We start from the raw sequence: 13,292 nt of genomic DNA, 5'->3' as shown, positions 1-13,292 counted from the left end.
GGCCAAATCTGTTTTTCTGGCAGGAAGGACAGTGCTTGGCCCCTTTGAGATCAGACTACAGAAACCATTATGGATAATAGCGTGACATGTAGTGTTTAATACCCACACCACCCATTTGCCAATGAGGTCTTTACTGATACTAATAGTGGCAATGATAAAAGATTTTATTTGACTGCTGGTCTGACACTGACATTTTCATTCTTCTCACTCCCACATTTGTTTTCATACCATTTGTGAATCATAATTATATACTTCTGTTGTTGACACCAGAGTTTGATGTTCACACCTTCAGAATGAACCAAATTTTGACGTCAATGGGATTGATGTCTAAACCAAAATCTGTAGTGTGAAAATGCTCGAACCCTCATGGTTATACTAAAAGCACTTTTCATAACTAGGTTTAATGTTTTACAAGAATAAATCCTACATCAAATTGAAGCAGGAAAAGTAGCTACTTAAGCACACCAAATATCTGAGATTTAACTGTATTTATGCATGTTCTCCACGTGCCTCGGGGGTTTCCTGCGGGTACTCCGGTTTCCTCCCCTGGTCCAAAGACATGTATGGTAGGTTGATTGGCATCTCTGGAAAAATTGTCCGTAGGGTGTGAGTGCGTGAGTGATTGAGTGAGTGTGTGTGCCCTGCGATGGGTTGGCACTCCATCCAGGGTGTATCCTGCCTTGATGCCCGATGACTCCTGAGATAGGCGCAGGCTCCCCGTGACCCGAGGTAGTTCGGATAAGCGGTAGAAAATGGAATGGAATGGAACTGTATTTAGACCCACATTTTAGTAGAATTTAGGTGACAAATGGGAAATGCAAAATTTAGTTTGACATTCAGAGACTGATGATTCCACTCTAAAGTAGTTTTTTTCTAAAGCTGAATTTTTTCAGTGACCATCATTTATTCACCCTCGTCATCCTTATATGACTCTTTTTTCTGTGAAACACAAAAGAAGATATTTTGGGAATTGTTTAAGTGGTTTTGTGTCCGTGTAATGGAAGTCAACAGGGTCAATGCTGTTTGGTTACCAACATTCTTCAAATCTCTTCTTTTGTGTTCTGCAGAAGAAAGACAATCACACAGGTTCGGAATGACATGAGGGTGAATAAATTATGAAAATGTTTCATTTTGAGGTGAGCTATACTTTAAGATGATTTAAGGCCCCCACTTTGTATGCTACTTGCTAAATGTTTTTCTTCATTGTGATCATAGTCCCATTTCTGTGGTTCTGATAAAGTGGACTAGTATGACTGGTCCAACTGAATCAAGAGAAACCAAGAAACCATAATCTCATTAAATAGCCATTTCTGCTTAAACAAAGAAAACCGTGTGTGTGTACTAGAACAGTGACACCATCCTAAAAGCCCTTGATTCATGCTAGAGCTCACAGAACATTACCCCACCATCACTCACTGCAGAACGACCGGCTGCCATAGCGACTGTAACGCAAAAGCAAAGAGCAGTACTGTGCTTTAAACTTCCTATCTGGCAGTGTGAGTCCCGTGTTACAAAATCTCTACTGATGACTTGGACCTTTTAAAGGCCACGTTCCCCGCAATTGCATTTTTAACCTTTAGTTAGTGAGTAATGTTGATGTTAGAGCATAAACAATACCTCCAAAATTATAAAGCTCAAAGATCAGTGCCAAGCAAGATATTGTTTTTAACACAATTCGCTTTCAAGGACTACAGAGAACGGCTGGATTGGACTACAGCCCTCTATTCTCGGGTACATGATGTCACTATTCCGAGTACTTTTAACAATCCTCGCCCAAAGGAATACGGCAAAAAAAGGGTGAGGCCTTCCTTAGAGAAGAGGAAGAGCAGCGGGAGTAGTGTTTGTTTATCAGAGATTGTAAACATAACTGAGCTACGCGCTAAACTACTTTCAATTAAGCTGGTTACAAGAATTCGGCTACACACATTCTAAGATAACCAACAGTCAAATAACAGCTTCCATGAGTTTATCATCGGCTGTGAAAGCTGTTCTGTGTAATACACTGATATTGTGTGTATGTGTCCTGCTTGCAAATGTCTCCCGGTCAACCTGCTTGTTTTATTTTCCAACTCGGGTCCAATATAAAAAGGCAAAACTAACGCTTCTGTTATTAGTGTTATTAATATAACCGGTCTGACGCCATTTGGTCCGGTGTCAGTCCCCTCGCCATAGTAGAAAAAATACAAGCAATCTCTAACAAAGATTGACGTTTGGACATGCACTAGCAGACCTCTGTTACACATGTTTTTAAATGAAAAAGAGAAGTTGACGCCATTGTTACTGTTTATTGCTCAAAGCCAAAGTTTATGAAAACACGTGCACTGAGAGGGGCACCGACCAATCACAACAGCCTGAGAAGCGGAAGCTCGCTGATATGGGTGGGACATCTTCACATACACACTGTAAGCGGGGAACCAATCACGACAGACAGGGTCAGCTTTACCAATAAGAGCATTTCAGAAGGAGGGACTTTATATAGACCGGAAGAAATCCAGTAACTTTGTTAGAAGAGGTGAACAACTGACTTGAAATATGTGAAATATAAAGCGTTATTTTTTTTAATTAGAAACATGAACATCCATTGTTAAACACCCAAAAAACATAATCAAAGCCTCAAAAACAGCAAAGACTGGCTCCTCTAAACAAGCAATGGCAGATCCCAAATTTGACACAGTGACACACAGTGTTGTCCATTGAACTGCTGTTTAAAAGCAATATCACATCTACAGTCATGTTATGGCTGTGTATTAGCCATCTATGATTACCTGCAATAACACCTATAAGACAGTCTTGCTTGTGCAATATTGCTTATTGCTGAATATGTGTTTGGTCTTTGTGGGAGGCTGTTTAGCTCTGCAGTGCTTTGAGCAAATTCTTGGGCACAACGGCTGCTCTGCCACCACATTTCAGAGTATCAGAGGTAGTAATAAATGTGATATGGGGCCTGTGTGTGTGCGCAAGCTCCAGATCAAATACTGAAATCAATTTTATGCTGTACCGCATTCTTGGTTCTAGTGCAGGAAAATCACAGACCTTCTCAACTTCACTATTTCTAGAAAGTGAATGATCACATACAAGAACCACTGCTTTTGGTAAACTGGATGTTTAATAGTTGTACAACACATTATTTTAATTGATATTTATTAATAATATTCTATCATCACGTTGACATAGTAACCATCTGAAATCCATGGAGACAGGTACATATGTAAAAAAATTGTATGCATCTGTATACTATAGACAGTTTCAGAGGCAACAACAGAAACAAATGTTATGTGGCGCAAATTTAACTTCCGGTAGACCTCTGCAAAGAATCTGTAACTGTTGAGCAGTTTTCATGTAATTTAATACAATACACAATCAAATATTAATATTAAGTAATATTCATATAAATTAATTATAAAATAAATTGTTATATTATAACCAAACACAGACTGGAAGTTATCTTCGGACGTCCAATGAAACCTTCTACGGTATATCAGGTTCCTCTGGGGTCTCAAAACAAACCATTGATTAAATATCACTTACTTACCTGCTTTACTCTCTCCCTTTACTCATTATTTTCCTCCATGCGTTTAATTCCTCCCTCCTGTCCTCCATCCAGGACGTCTGTCTCACTGAAACATAAAAATACAAAAACGGAAAAATAGATGAGAAAAAAAAACGTCAAACATCTGCCAAATGGCATTTGAAAGTGAAAGTGGTAACGTTCAAAAATAACGCTGAACGCTCACATATAAGTAGGGAATGTGGGCAATGTTTTTCCCTGTATGATAAAATAAATCAAAATATTTTTTATTGGGCAAATATGCATGTTTTAATGTTTATTGTCTACATTGTAAAAAGTGGTAATAGACATTATTGTATAAATTCTATTTTTGAATTAAAGGTGCAGTTTTGATTTACAGTAGATTTGCAACAAATCGCTAAGTCCGAACATGACGGTGGCCACCATAGTACAAAAAGATGTCGTTCTCATGCAGTGAAGAGATCATGCGGGCATTAGAAAGACTGTAGAAAGTGTGATGTCTAATTTATTATATAAAATAAAGGTCTGTGGATTTTAAGTATAAAAAGAAAGGATAAGTCAGGCAGGAGCGAGGAGCGAGGAGCTAGGACCTGCGCTAATATTATAAAGACTTTCCAGCAGAGACGAGCTAAGACCCGCGGTACTAAAGCTTTAAGCAGAGATACTCATAGATATCTATGGAGATACTTTCCAGCAGAGAGTCGTTGGAGAGAAATATCATCTTAAAATTACCCCCGAGGAGGTTACTTTGATCCGGATGTTGTGAGTAACATTGTTTTTTCTGTTTGTTAGAACTAAGATATGTTGTTGTTTTTGTTCTAATATTAGATGTGTGACGGAGCAGTTTTGATCGTCATTGTTTATCTGGAACCGCTTTAATATTGTACTCATCCAGATACTGGAGAGAGAGCGTTTTACTCTTACACAATGATGAATAAACTTTCACTGTAAAACTTTGCTGTAATTTCGAAGCATGTTTGCCGGTAACTTACTGTAAATTTTATGTAAAATTTGGTTTTAAGCATGAACTTGTCTAGTTTATATATTTTTCATTCATAAATCAAGACTAAATATCTTGGGTCACTTTTCTTGTTACGTAAATGTATCGCAATTTAAGAAGTTTTAAATATTTTTGCAGAAAACGTTTTTGCAGAAGCGTTGCTGCGCTAATTCCAGTCTCTTCTTGCTCATCTTGAATCTCAAAAGTCAAAGTTTTTTCATTTTAAATAAAAGGAATTGAAATTAAGTAGTTATTAAATCTACAGTAAGCTATAGGCAAACCTGCAGCAAAAACTACAGCAGATTTTTACAGTGTACATTTAATCCGCAGGTCACATGCGTTCCGAACTGTAGAGTGGGTTCTGTAAGGATCATCCGTAATCCATTTCACCACTATATCGAAGAAGAGAGGGAGAGGACATGCGCGTTGTAGAGTTGTTTGTCCGTTTAGGGGTGCTGTACAGAACATGGCGGCGAATTTAATGTATGTTGGGCCGCTCTGTATGTAGATATAAACAGTTCATTTTAAAGTATGAGAAACATAACAGTTCTTTATGTTAGGTCTTTATACACCTCTGAAGAAATAGTTTTGTATATCATATTGCATTTCTGTTAATAGATCCTCCCAAAAACCCTCTATTGTTCCTTTAAAACACAAAAATTTTGCAAATAATAGAACAAAGATTTAAGAAACCAAAAGGGAAACCAATAAAAGTAGCTAGATGTTGAGCTCTGATTTTAATTCCACAAATAAAAAAGAGAAGACAGATATTATACCGCTAATATTTTAGATAGCAATAGCTACATCTGTCTGTAAATGGTAAAAGTTATATGAAAGACTCTATCCATTAAGATGTATACCTGTATATTATATACCGTTTAAATTTGGATAAATTGGAGTATAAAGAAAACAACGCAAGATTCATAAACCAGAGCATTTAATAAACAATCAGAGAAACTTACATAAGCGTTTTATTCGCACTTCTCAGTAGTTTGCTACGCTATAAGTACCTGACTGTATGATGTGTCATTGTGTGTTTCTGTATCTATTCCCCTCTAAGCAAAATATGAGAGGTCTGATGTAAACATCACATGCCTCTCAGACATTGAAGAAGAGGCATTTTCAGTGACCTAAAGCTGTTCATCCACCTGAGAAGTCCATGAATAAATTGAAGTAGCTTTTGAACATTTGAGCAAACCCGACTATTTCAGCAATTTTACCTCAATTTATTAATGCAGCATTCACGAGCGTGTGAGCAGAGCAGAAGGCTGTCTGTGGGCTATGCCTGCACACCGAGAAAATCAAAGCAACAATTTGACAGTTCAGTTTCCAAGCGCACTCACCGGGGACGGAAGTGAGTAGTAAATACATGACAGCAAAAGACAGACGTAAAGAGAGTGGTACCATCATCTAAAGATTGAACTACTGTGAAGCCTTCAAAAGTCATTGTGATTCCAGACTGAATTTTTTTGTGCCCTACAGAGAATTTGCGAAAATTTATGAAAGCTTTACATTTTTTATGATTCCTTTTTCATTTTTGCTGGTCATTTTTGCAGCGTAATGGGTTATTTCACTAAAACAAATTTTACTTTTAAACAAAAGGAATGGCTCATTGACAACATTGATGACTGGCTGTCTTTCTGATGTTTTATCTCCCTCTGTCTGTCTTCCTTTTATTCCTTACGCTCTCCTGTTGTTGGGTTGGATTTCAATTTCACGCTCAGCTGGGACACATCATACACTCCAGCTTCACAGCTCCCCGCCAGCACACTGTGGGCTCCCACCACCCAGTTCAATCATATCAACACATGGCATGCATGGAAAGATGAACACCTATTTATATGCATATGGCCATTATACACACTGAGTGTCTGATGGGGTCCCACTAACAGGGGTGCTGTAATGTGAGGAAGGTTGGGAGGTATCTAAAGGCCAGGACTGCCGACTGCATATAATAGTTCAATAAAAATATGTCTTAAATCTTATGATTTTTCGAAGGCCAGGCTAAATTTGAGGTCCAGGTTAATGTGTCTGGAATAAATGCTATTGGTACACTACAGAATATTGTATAAGATTAGGATTAAATACAATTTTAAAGGTGCCCAGATGGTGATGAATTGGATTATTGGATTTTGTAAGTGTACATCTGTGCAACTGTTTCTGTAATTTTTGATAGAGCATGCGTTAGAAGCGCAAAAGGTTGTGGGTTTGACACACATACTGATAAAAAATGTATATTCTTTTAAACTTTTAAATGTAGATTTCTTTAAAATTTATAGATGATATGTGTGAGATTAATTAACAAGTAATTATTTTCTTTGAAGGAATATTCAAAGAAAAATCTGAGGAAAAATTTAAATTAGACTTTAATAAACTGAGAACAGTTTTGTACATGTTTCCTGGGCTATGAAACTTTCTGAGAAATAAAATTATCCTCCTTTAAAACTGAAAGTAGACTGCTTAGTATTCTCTTTCCCTGTACCAGACAGCATCATATGAATAGCCAAGTGCCAATACAAATATTCAGTACAATACTTTTGATCCCGAACAACACATAATCAGCAAGTTAATATCTATTTATTTCTCTTCTACCTAATTCAGGCAGTCAAATAAATCTATTCTGTTTAAATGTTCACCCTCACCCTCCACGAGGTCAGACAACACACATTCTTGATTAATGTTTTTTTAATTCGGTCTGAGAATGAACTTTAGCATTGCCCTCAGACCAAAGTGAAGATTAAATTCCGTGTCTGAAGGGTTGCTCACTGCATTAGTGACCCCTGCGCCTCCGTTATAAAAACTCACTCTTATGCCATGACACTTCCACGCTCATCCATATTCATCATTTTCTTATGAATTATTTACTCATATGCAAAAAGGAGAAAATGGCGGTGACCTATGCTAACAATTCAGAAAGCGGGAAAGAAGAGGAGAGCGTGCTGGAGAAACACAGGAAAGTCTTATCTGAGATCTCCATTGCTATGTTGTTTTATTTTTTCATGATTACAATTGTCCACTTTAACACATCAGCATAATCAACGGGAACAAGACACTCATATTCAGTGTTTGCTAATGCAATTCTACCTTAAAGACTGAAGTCACTTTCCTGGACATTTTGTCTTGACATGTAACTTATTAATATTTTTTAATATTTCTATATATTTTTTAACATTTTCATTAGTGCATGCAAAGGCTTTTGAACAATTTAAGCACGATTTGAAACCCTTGCTTTGACGCATCTAGTATTGATACAACTACTAGCTGGACAGCCGGCTCAGTTGTACGGTAAGCTTTCCTTAGTGCTTTTGTCGAGTATCTTCGTAAACACAAACTTTTACAAGTAAAATAAAGTCAAATATGAATGCATAGAGTTGTGAAAACGGGAAACACATCAGAATTTAGCAGCCAAGACTGTAAAGTGTTCCATTTCTGTATATTTCCAACCTGTTATGATGGGATTTTTTTATTATTTAGTTCATTGACTGTTAATACTTAAAGACATCAATACAAAGCAAGAACTCCATTTTTTAAGGCAGTTGAGAAAGAATTACATAAGATTTTTGTCTTGTTTTCCAAAAAAATTAAGTCAGTTTATAAAATTATAATATACATTTTTTTGAACATAATATTCAAGGTATATATTACTTACATTTTTGTTAAGTTTTTGCACAGTTAAGTAACCCAAACTTAAAAAAACTGTGCATATGACACAAAAAACTATATTGTATATCCTATTATTTTTTTAATGTATGACTAAAAAAGTAAAAAAATGCGGATAGGGTAAGCAAAGTAAACTTAATTGAAGTTTTAACATCATTCAGTTAACTTAATTCAAGGTTATTTTGTAGATGTTTGTTTAATCATTCTTATTCATCAATATTTAATATGTAGTTTTATTCTAAAGACAATGTATCTTTATTTAATAATTTTTGGACATTTGTATTGGAATAAGTAAGAAATCACATTTTGTGTCAGGGTTGCGGACAGAACCCAAGTCAAAGGATACACAAAATACTTTAAACAAAACCAAAACCCACAATGGGGAGAACACGGACAAAACAAGAATCAAAAACAAAACAAAAAAACAAAACAAGGTCTTGAGGATAATAAATATTAAGTCCACAGCAAACAAAGGGAATGGGGTAATCCAACAGGTAATCCACGGGTAGAGGCACAGGCAGGAAGACCACATTGATACAGGAAGGAATGATCCGATAAGATGAGGGAAACAGAGAAACTTAATAGGGGAACATTAACAAGGGGAGATTGCACGGGGATGGAGAATGGCGGGTGACAAGACTCAACACTAATGGGAAACTGGCGGGAAGATGATGGGACAGGTGAAAGGGATGAACTCTAATGGTAGCTGACGGAGATACAAGACGGCGGGACTAAAAGACTCGACAACATAGAGAGAGAGAGCATTATAAAACCAAAACAATGCCATGCCCTTTCTCGACATAAAACACACGAGTATGTCATGATCCTGCCAAAAGACCTCGAAAATCATGGCAAGAAGAGGCAGGACCATGATAATTTGTACATTTATAACCAAGTTTCTTTGCATATTTTCCTTTCAATAAATATTGCAGAAATGTTACTATTGTGAATTATTTTGGTTGTGTTAATATTTTATAGATATTGTTGTATTACCTATAAAGTGTTAAAAGCAAATCTGATGTTTCCCTTCTTCAACGTTTCTCAAGTGATCTTTCTCTCCTGCTGCTACCCACTGACCCATATCTACAACAGTCAGCATCCACAAGGATTATGAATGATAAGCACAAGCACACACACAGATGCAAAATGAACAAGCACACACACGCACACACACACACACACGCACACACACACACACACACACACACACACTCACGTTTTGCTGATTGTTTCCTCTGTGCCCTTTTAAAGAAGATTACAGAAGCCATGAAAACACTGGAAATTATTGACAAAATGGGACTGGATTTAGATTTCAGCCCAGCTGGGGCTGTAGAGGAAAAAAAGGAGAGATAAAGGTCATCCAGAACCAGTGAGCAGTCAGAGAAGCAGCGGATATTTCGCTTTCCTCTGGATTTCACGAGACTTCCGAGTGATGAGCTCAATTACAGTGCAGTCTTTCCAGACTGCCAAGGATTCAGAAACCCCTTCAATTGTGACGGCTTGGGAGGGCACAATTCAGTATCTGTCACGACTCAAGGGACAAAGACTTTTCAGATGGCTTTGCTTTCTTTCTCAAAGTTGTAGACTTCATAGTACGACCGCTGCCGGATGGCTGTGCGATCGTGCGGAAGGCTGAGCAGCCTCTACCATAATGCACTCGAACAATAACTGAAATTCTGATGTGAAGGACTACAGAGGTTACAGACGCTTGAGGTTTGAGAGAAAAGTTCATGAACCTGAGGCATTTGGGAAGGGCTGAGCTCACTGCCGAACAAGCTAAAATGAGACTGAGGGGACATTTGCAAGTGAAATGAAGGGCGTTTTCCCAGCACTGCCATGTGGATTTGTTTAGGAGTGACCACGTTGTTTAAGAGCAAACACATAGCAAACATTATGTGCCATGACATTTGTTACACGTACAAATATTATTCAATGTGAAAAGTATTAGCTGTATTTTCTAACTTTTGTCCAAAACCTTTTGTGCAGCAGAAATGAATGTTTTCTGAGAAAGACTTACATTGGAGGTACCAATGTTTAATCTCATATCTATAAAGATAAAATATCATAAACACAATGCACATTAGATCACAGAGAACATTCAAGCAACCCTGTAGCAATGTACTAACAAACCGCTCAGAACCCCTCAGCAATAACATAACATCATCCTTGCAACATGTGCATGGGAAAGCTCGAATAACATTTTCTGTAAAAATATATACAATTCTGCAATCTTTTTTGTATTACAGACAAATAGACACGCATATACAGTTCAAAGAGAAGCATCTAGAAGGCCAGAAGCTTTAACCTTGAAAGACTGCAATGGGACACAGAATACACACAAATGCTTTCACACAAATACACACATAAACAAATGCATGCAGATCAAAGCATTTATTCCAATTATGAAGTTTGGTTCCAAAATGAGTTAACTTCGTTCTTTTAACAAATTAAATTGAATAATTAAAAATTATTTTGAGGGGGCACGGTGGCTTAGTGGTTAGCACGTTCACCTCACACCTCCAGGGTTGGGGGTTCGATTCCCGCTTCCGACTTGTGTTTGTGGAGTTTGCATGTTCTCCCCGTGCCTCGGGGGTTTCCTCCGGGTACTCCGGTTTCCTCCCCTGGTCCAAAGACATGCATGGTAGGATGATTGGCATCTCTGGAAAAAATTGTCCGTTTGCTGTGCGTGAGTGAATGAGTGAATGAGTGAGTGTGTGTGCCCTGCGATGGGTTGGCACTCCATCCAGGGTGTATCCTGCCTTGATGCCCGATGACTCCTGAGATAGGCACAGGCTCCCCGTGACCCGAGGTAGTTCGGATAAGCGGTAGAAAATGGAATGGAAAAATTATTTTGGCCTAAAACAAAACTAACCAACTGCAGTTTGATTGATATTAATTGGAATGCACAATCAAAACATTATTATTATCTCATTTTGGAACCAAACTCTTTATATATTCTGTTTGACCGCAGTATATGGACACATTTAGACCACACAACCCTCTGCTCATGATCTTATGCTTCATATTCTTTAAAGCGTCCCTGCAACGTTGTGTCATGCATTCTGACTTCTTTATAATGTTAAACATGCTGTTTTCTCATGCCTAACATGGTCAACTTGTCAAAAACAAGTTGGACGTATAACGTAGTATGTCTGTGCTCGATACACTCCCCCAGCGATCGTACAGGTTTCGGAAAGTTTTTTGAAAACACTTCTTAGTCCATTATTGGACAATTTTCCTCGAAAAGCACTGCCACAGGAGAGAAGGAGAAGGAGCATGCACAGACGTCACTTTCACTTTTAAGCAGCGGAGAGAGAGAGCACACGTTCGCGATGTTCAGGTGTTTGTTTGTTCACTGCATTTTGGTGATGAATGTTATATAAACGGTGGATATAATGCTGGATTTGAAGATGGTTTGAAACTGATTTATGGAGTCATCCGAGCGCTAAAAGATGCCGGACATGAACAACATGCAGTGAGTGAAACAATGGGTGCACACGTGATTTAGTTCAGCCTACCCCTCCCCCCCTCGCATGTTTTCGGAAACAATCGTTAAGCTGTATCTATCTTTTATAAATGTGATCAAACAAAATACTCTTCGAAGATACGAAGTATGCAATAATACTATATGAGACCTCCAGATTAATATGAGATTGATAGAAACCCTGTGTGTTACGCCCGCTTTAAACACATGCACACAGTGTCATTGCTTACATATGAATTATCTGGTGTGAAAACAGACACTCATTTACACATATAAAAAGAAACACAATGCTGTTGTTGTTTAGGAACTGAAGGTTTCAAGCAGGCTAATGTAAATCAGCACACATCTTGACATCTGCACCTCTCTAGAATGAAAATGAGACGTGCTCACTGACACAAATACAAACACAGACAAGGTGATGCAAATTTTGTATCATTAGAAACCAAGGTATTACGTAGAAAAAGTTGCACTAAATGTGTGTTTTGTAGTGTGGGAGAGACAAAGAGGATGATGTAAATGAACCCAATGATGCTTTTTAAGCTTTTTTGCACTCATTCATTGAATCAATTTTAGTGGTAACTAAAGTGGAACTATTTAATAGTAATAGTGGAACTATTTAAAGAAAACTGAGAAATAGGTTCTCAAACTTGTAGCATCCATATGAGCACCACAGCTCGGTGTCTCACAACCCATCTGCTAAATTCTAACAGTCAGTTTCCACTCAAACGTTTCTTTGCAGACTGCACCCAGGTGATCTGAAGATCACACACATGAGAACTCTCACTTAAAAATTGAAATGTGTGTCAGGCAGTGAAGATACTTTATTTAAAGAGAAACAAAAACGAAGAAACAAGGGGGCGGAGGTACACGGAAGAGACACGCCAAATGTGAAAACATACGACACGTGTCTCCACACAAGACATAACACACACAAATAAGACATGGTACTGTCACGACCTGTCCACAAGGCACGAAAACTCAGAACAGGAAGGCCAGGATCCTGACAGGTTTCACTTTGTACATATTTCTACGAATTAGCCACTTTGTAAAATAGTTACACAATAACCAGCATCTAGAACAACCCAATCTGACAGGAATTCGTAAATATTTTTACGAAGTGGCTAATTCTTATGAATACGTATGATCTTATTCGTACATTCTAGTAAAATATGCTTTTGCACCAGTGATGCTATGTTAAGGGTTTGGGGTAAGGAAAGGGGCTTCAGTTTTGCGTTTTCTAATCAAACATTTCTGCATGATTCACAATGTACGGATTTATTCGAATTAGCCACCTCGTAAAACCTGAATACCCGTGAGATAAGATTGGATATAATGCTTTCTTGGAAAACCTCTTCTAGTGTCATCGTGTAATCATTACATAGTCTTGCGAAAACAACAAGTTCTTGCCTAAGACTAGTTTTCAGCATGCCAAGAATCTAATTTGGTTTAACTATGATTATGAGTTGTGGTGAATGACTTAAAATATGTTGTCAAGCGTAAAAAAAACGTCTTTATATTTCTGTGTTTTGCCTTAATTCTGTTGTGTTGTGTTGTATTGTGTCGTCCTTTTCGCAGTTTTGGTTTGCTTTGCTAATGTTGTTGTGCACATCCAGGCCACA

The 13,292-nt window shown here is 37.7% G+C and overlaps 1 protein-coding gene across 4 annotated transcripts in view; it reads right to left on the bottom strand.

Annotated features, from left to right (window-relative positions):
• Positions 1-13,292, bottom strand: part of dlgap1b (discs, large (Drosophila) homolog-associated protein 1b) — a 76,904-nt gene that overhangs the window by 48,490 nt on the left and 15,122 nt on the right. For all 4 annotated transcript variants that reach the window (XM_056738154.1, XM_056738156.1, XM_056738157.1 and 1 more), the window contains exon 2: positions 3,533-3,617. The gene's annotated coding sequence lies outside the window, so the exon portion shown is untranslated. The remainder of the gene's footprint in view (positions 1-3,532; positions 3,618-13,292) is intronic.

This window comes from Triplophysa dalaica, chromosome 23 (assembly GCF_015846415.1).
Source record: "Triplophysa dalaica isolate WHDGS20190420 chromosome 23, ASM1584641v1, whole genome shotgun sequence".
Taxonomy (NCBI): domain Eukaryota; kingdom Metazoa; phylum Chordata; class Actinopteri; order Cypriniformes; family Nemacheilidae; genus Triplophysa; species Triplophysa dalaica.
The sequence above is the reverse complement of the archived record's forward strand: the minus strand, read 5'-3'. Positions and strand labels throughout refer to the sequence as shown.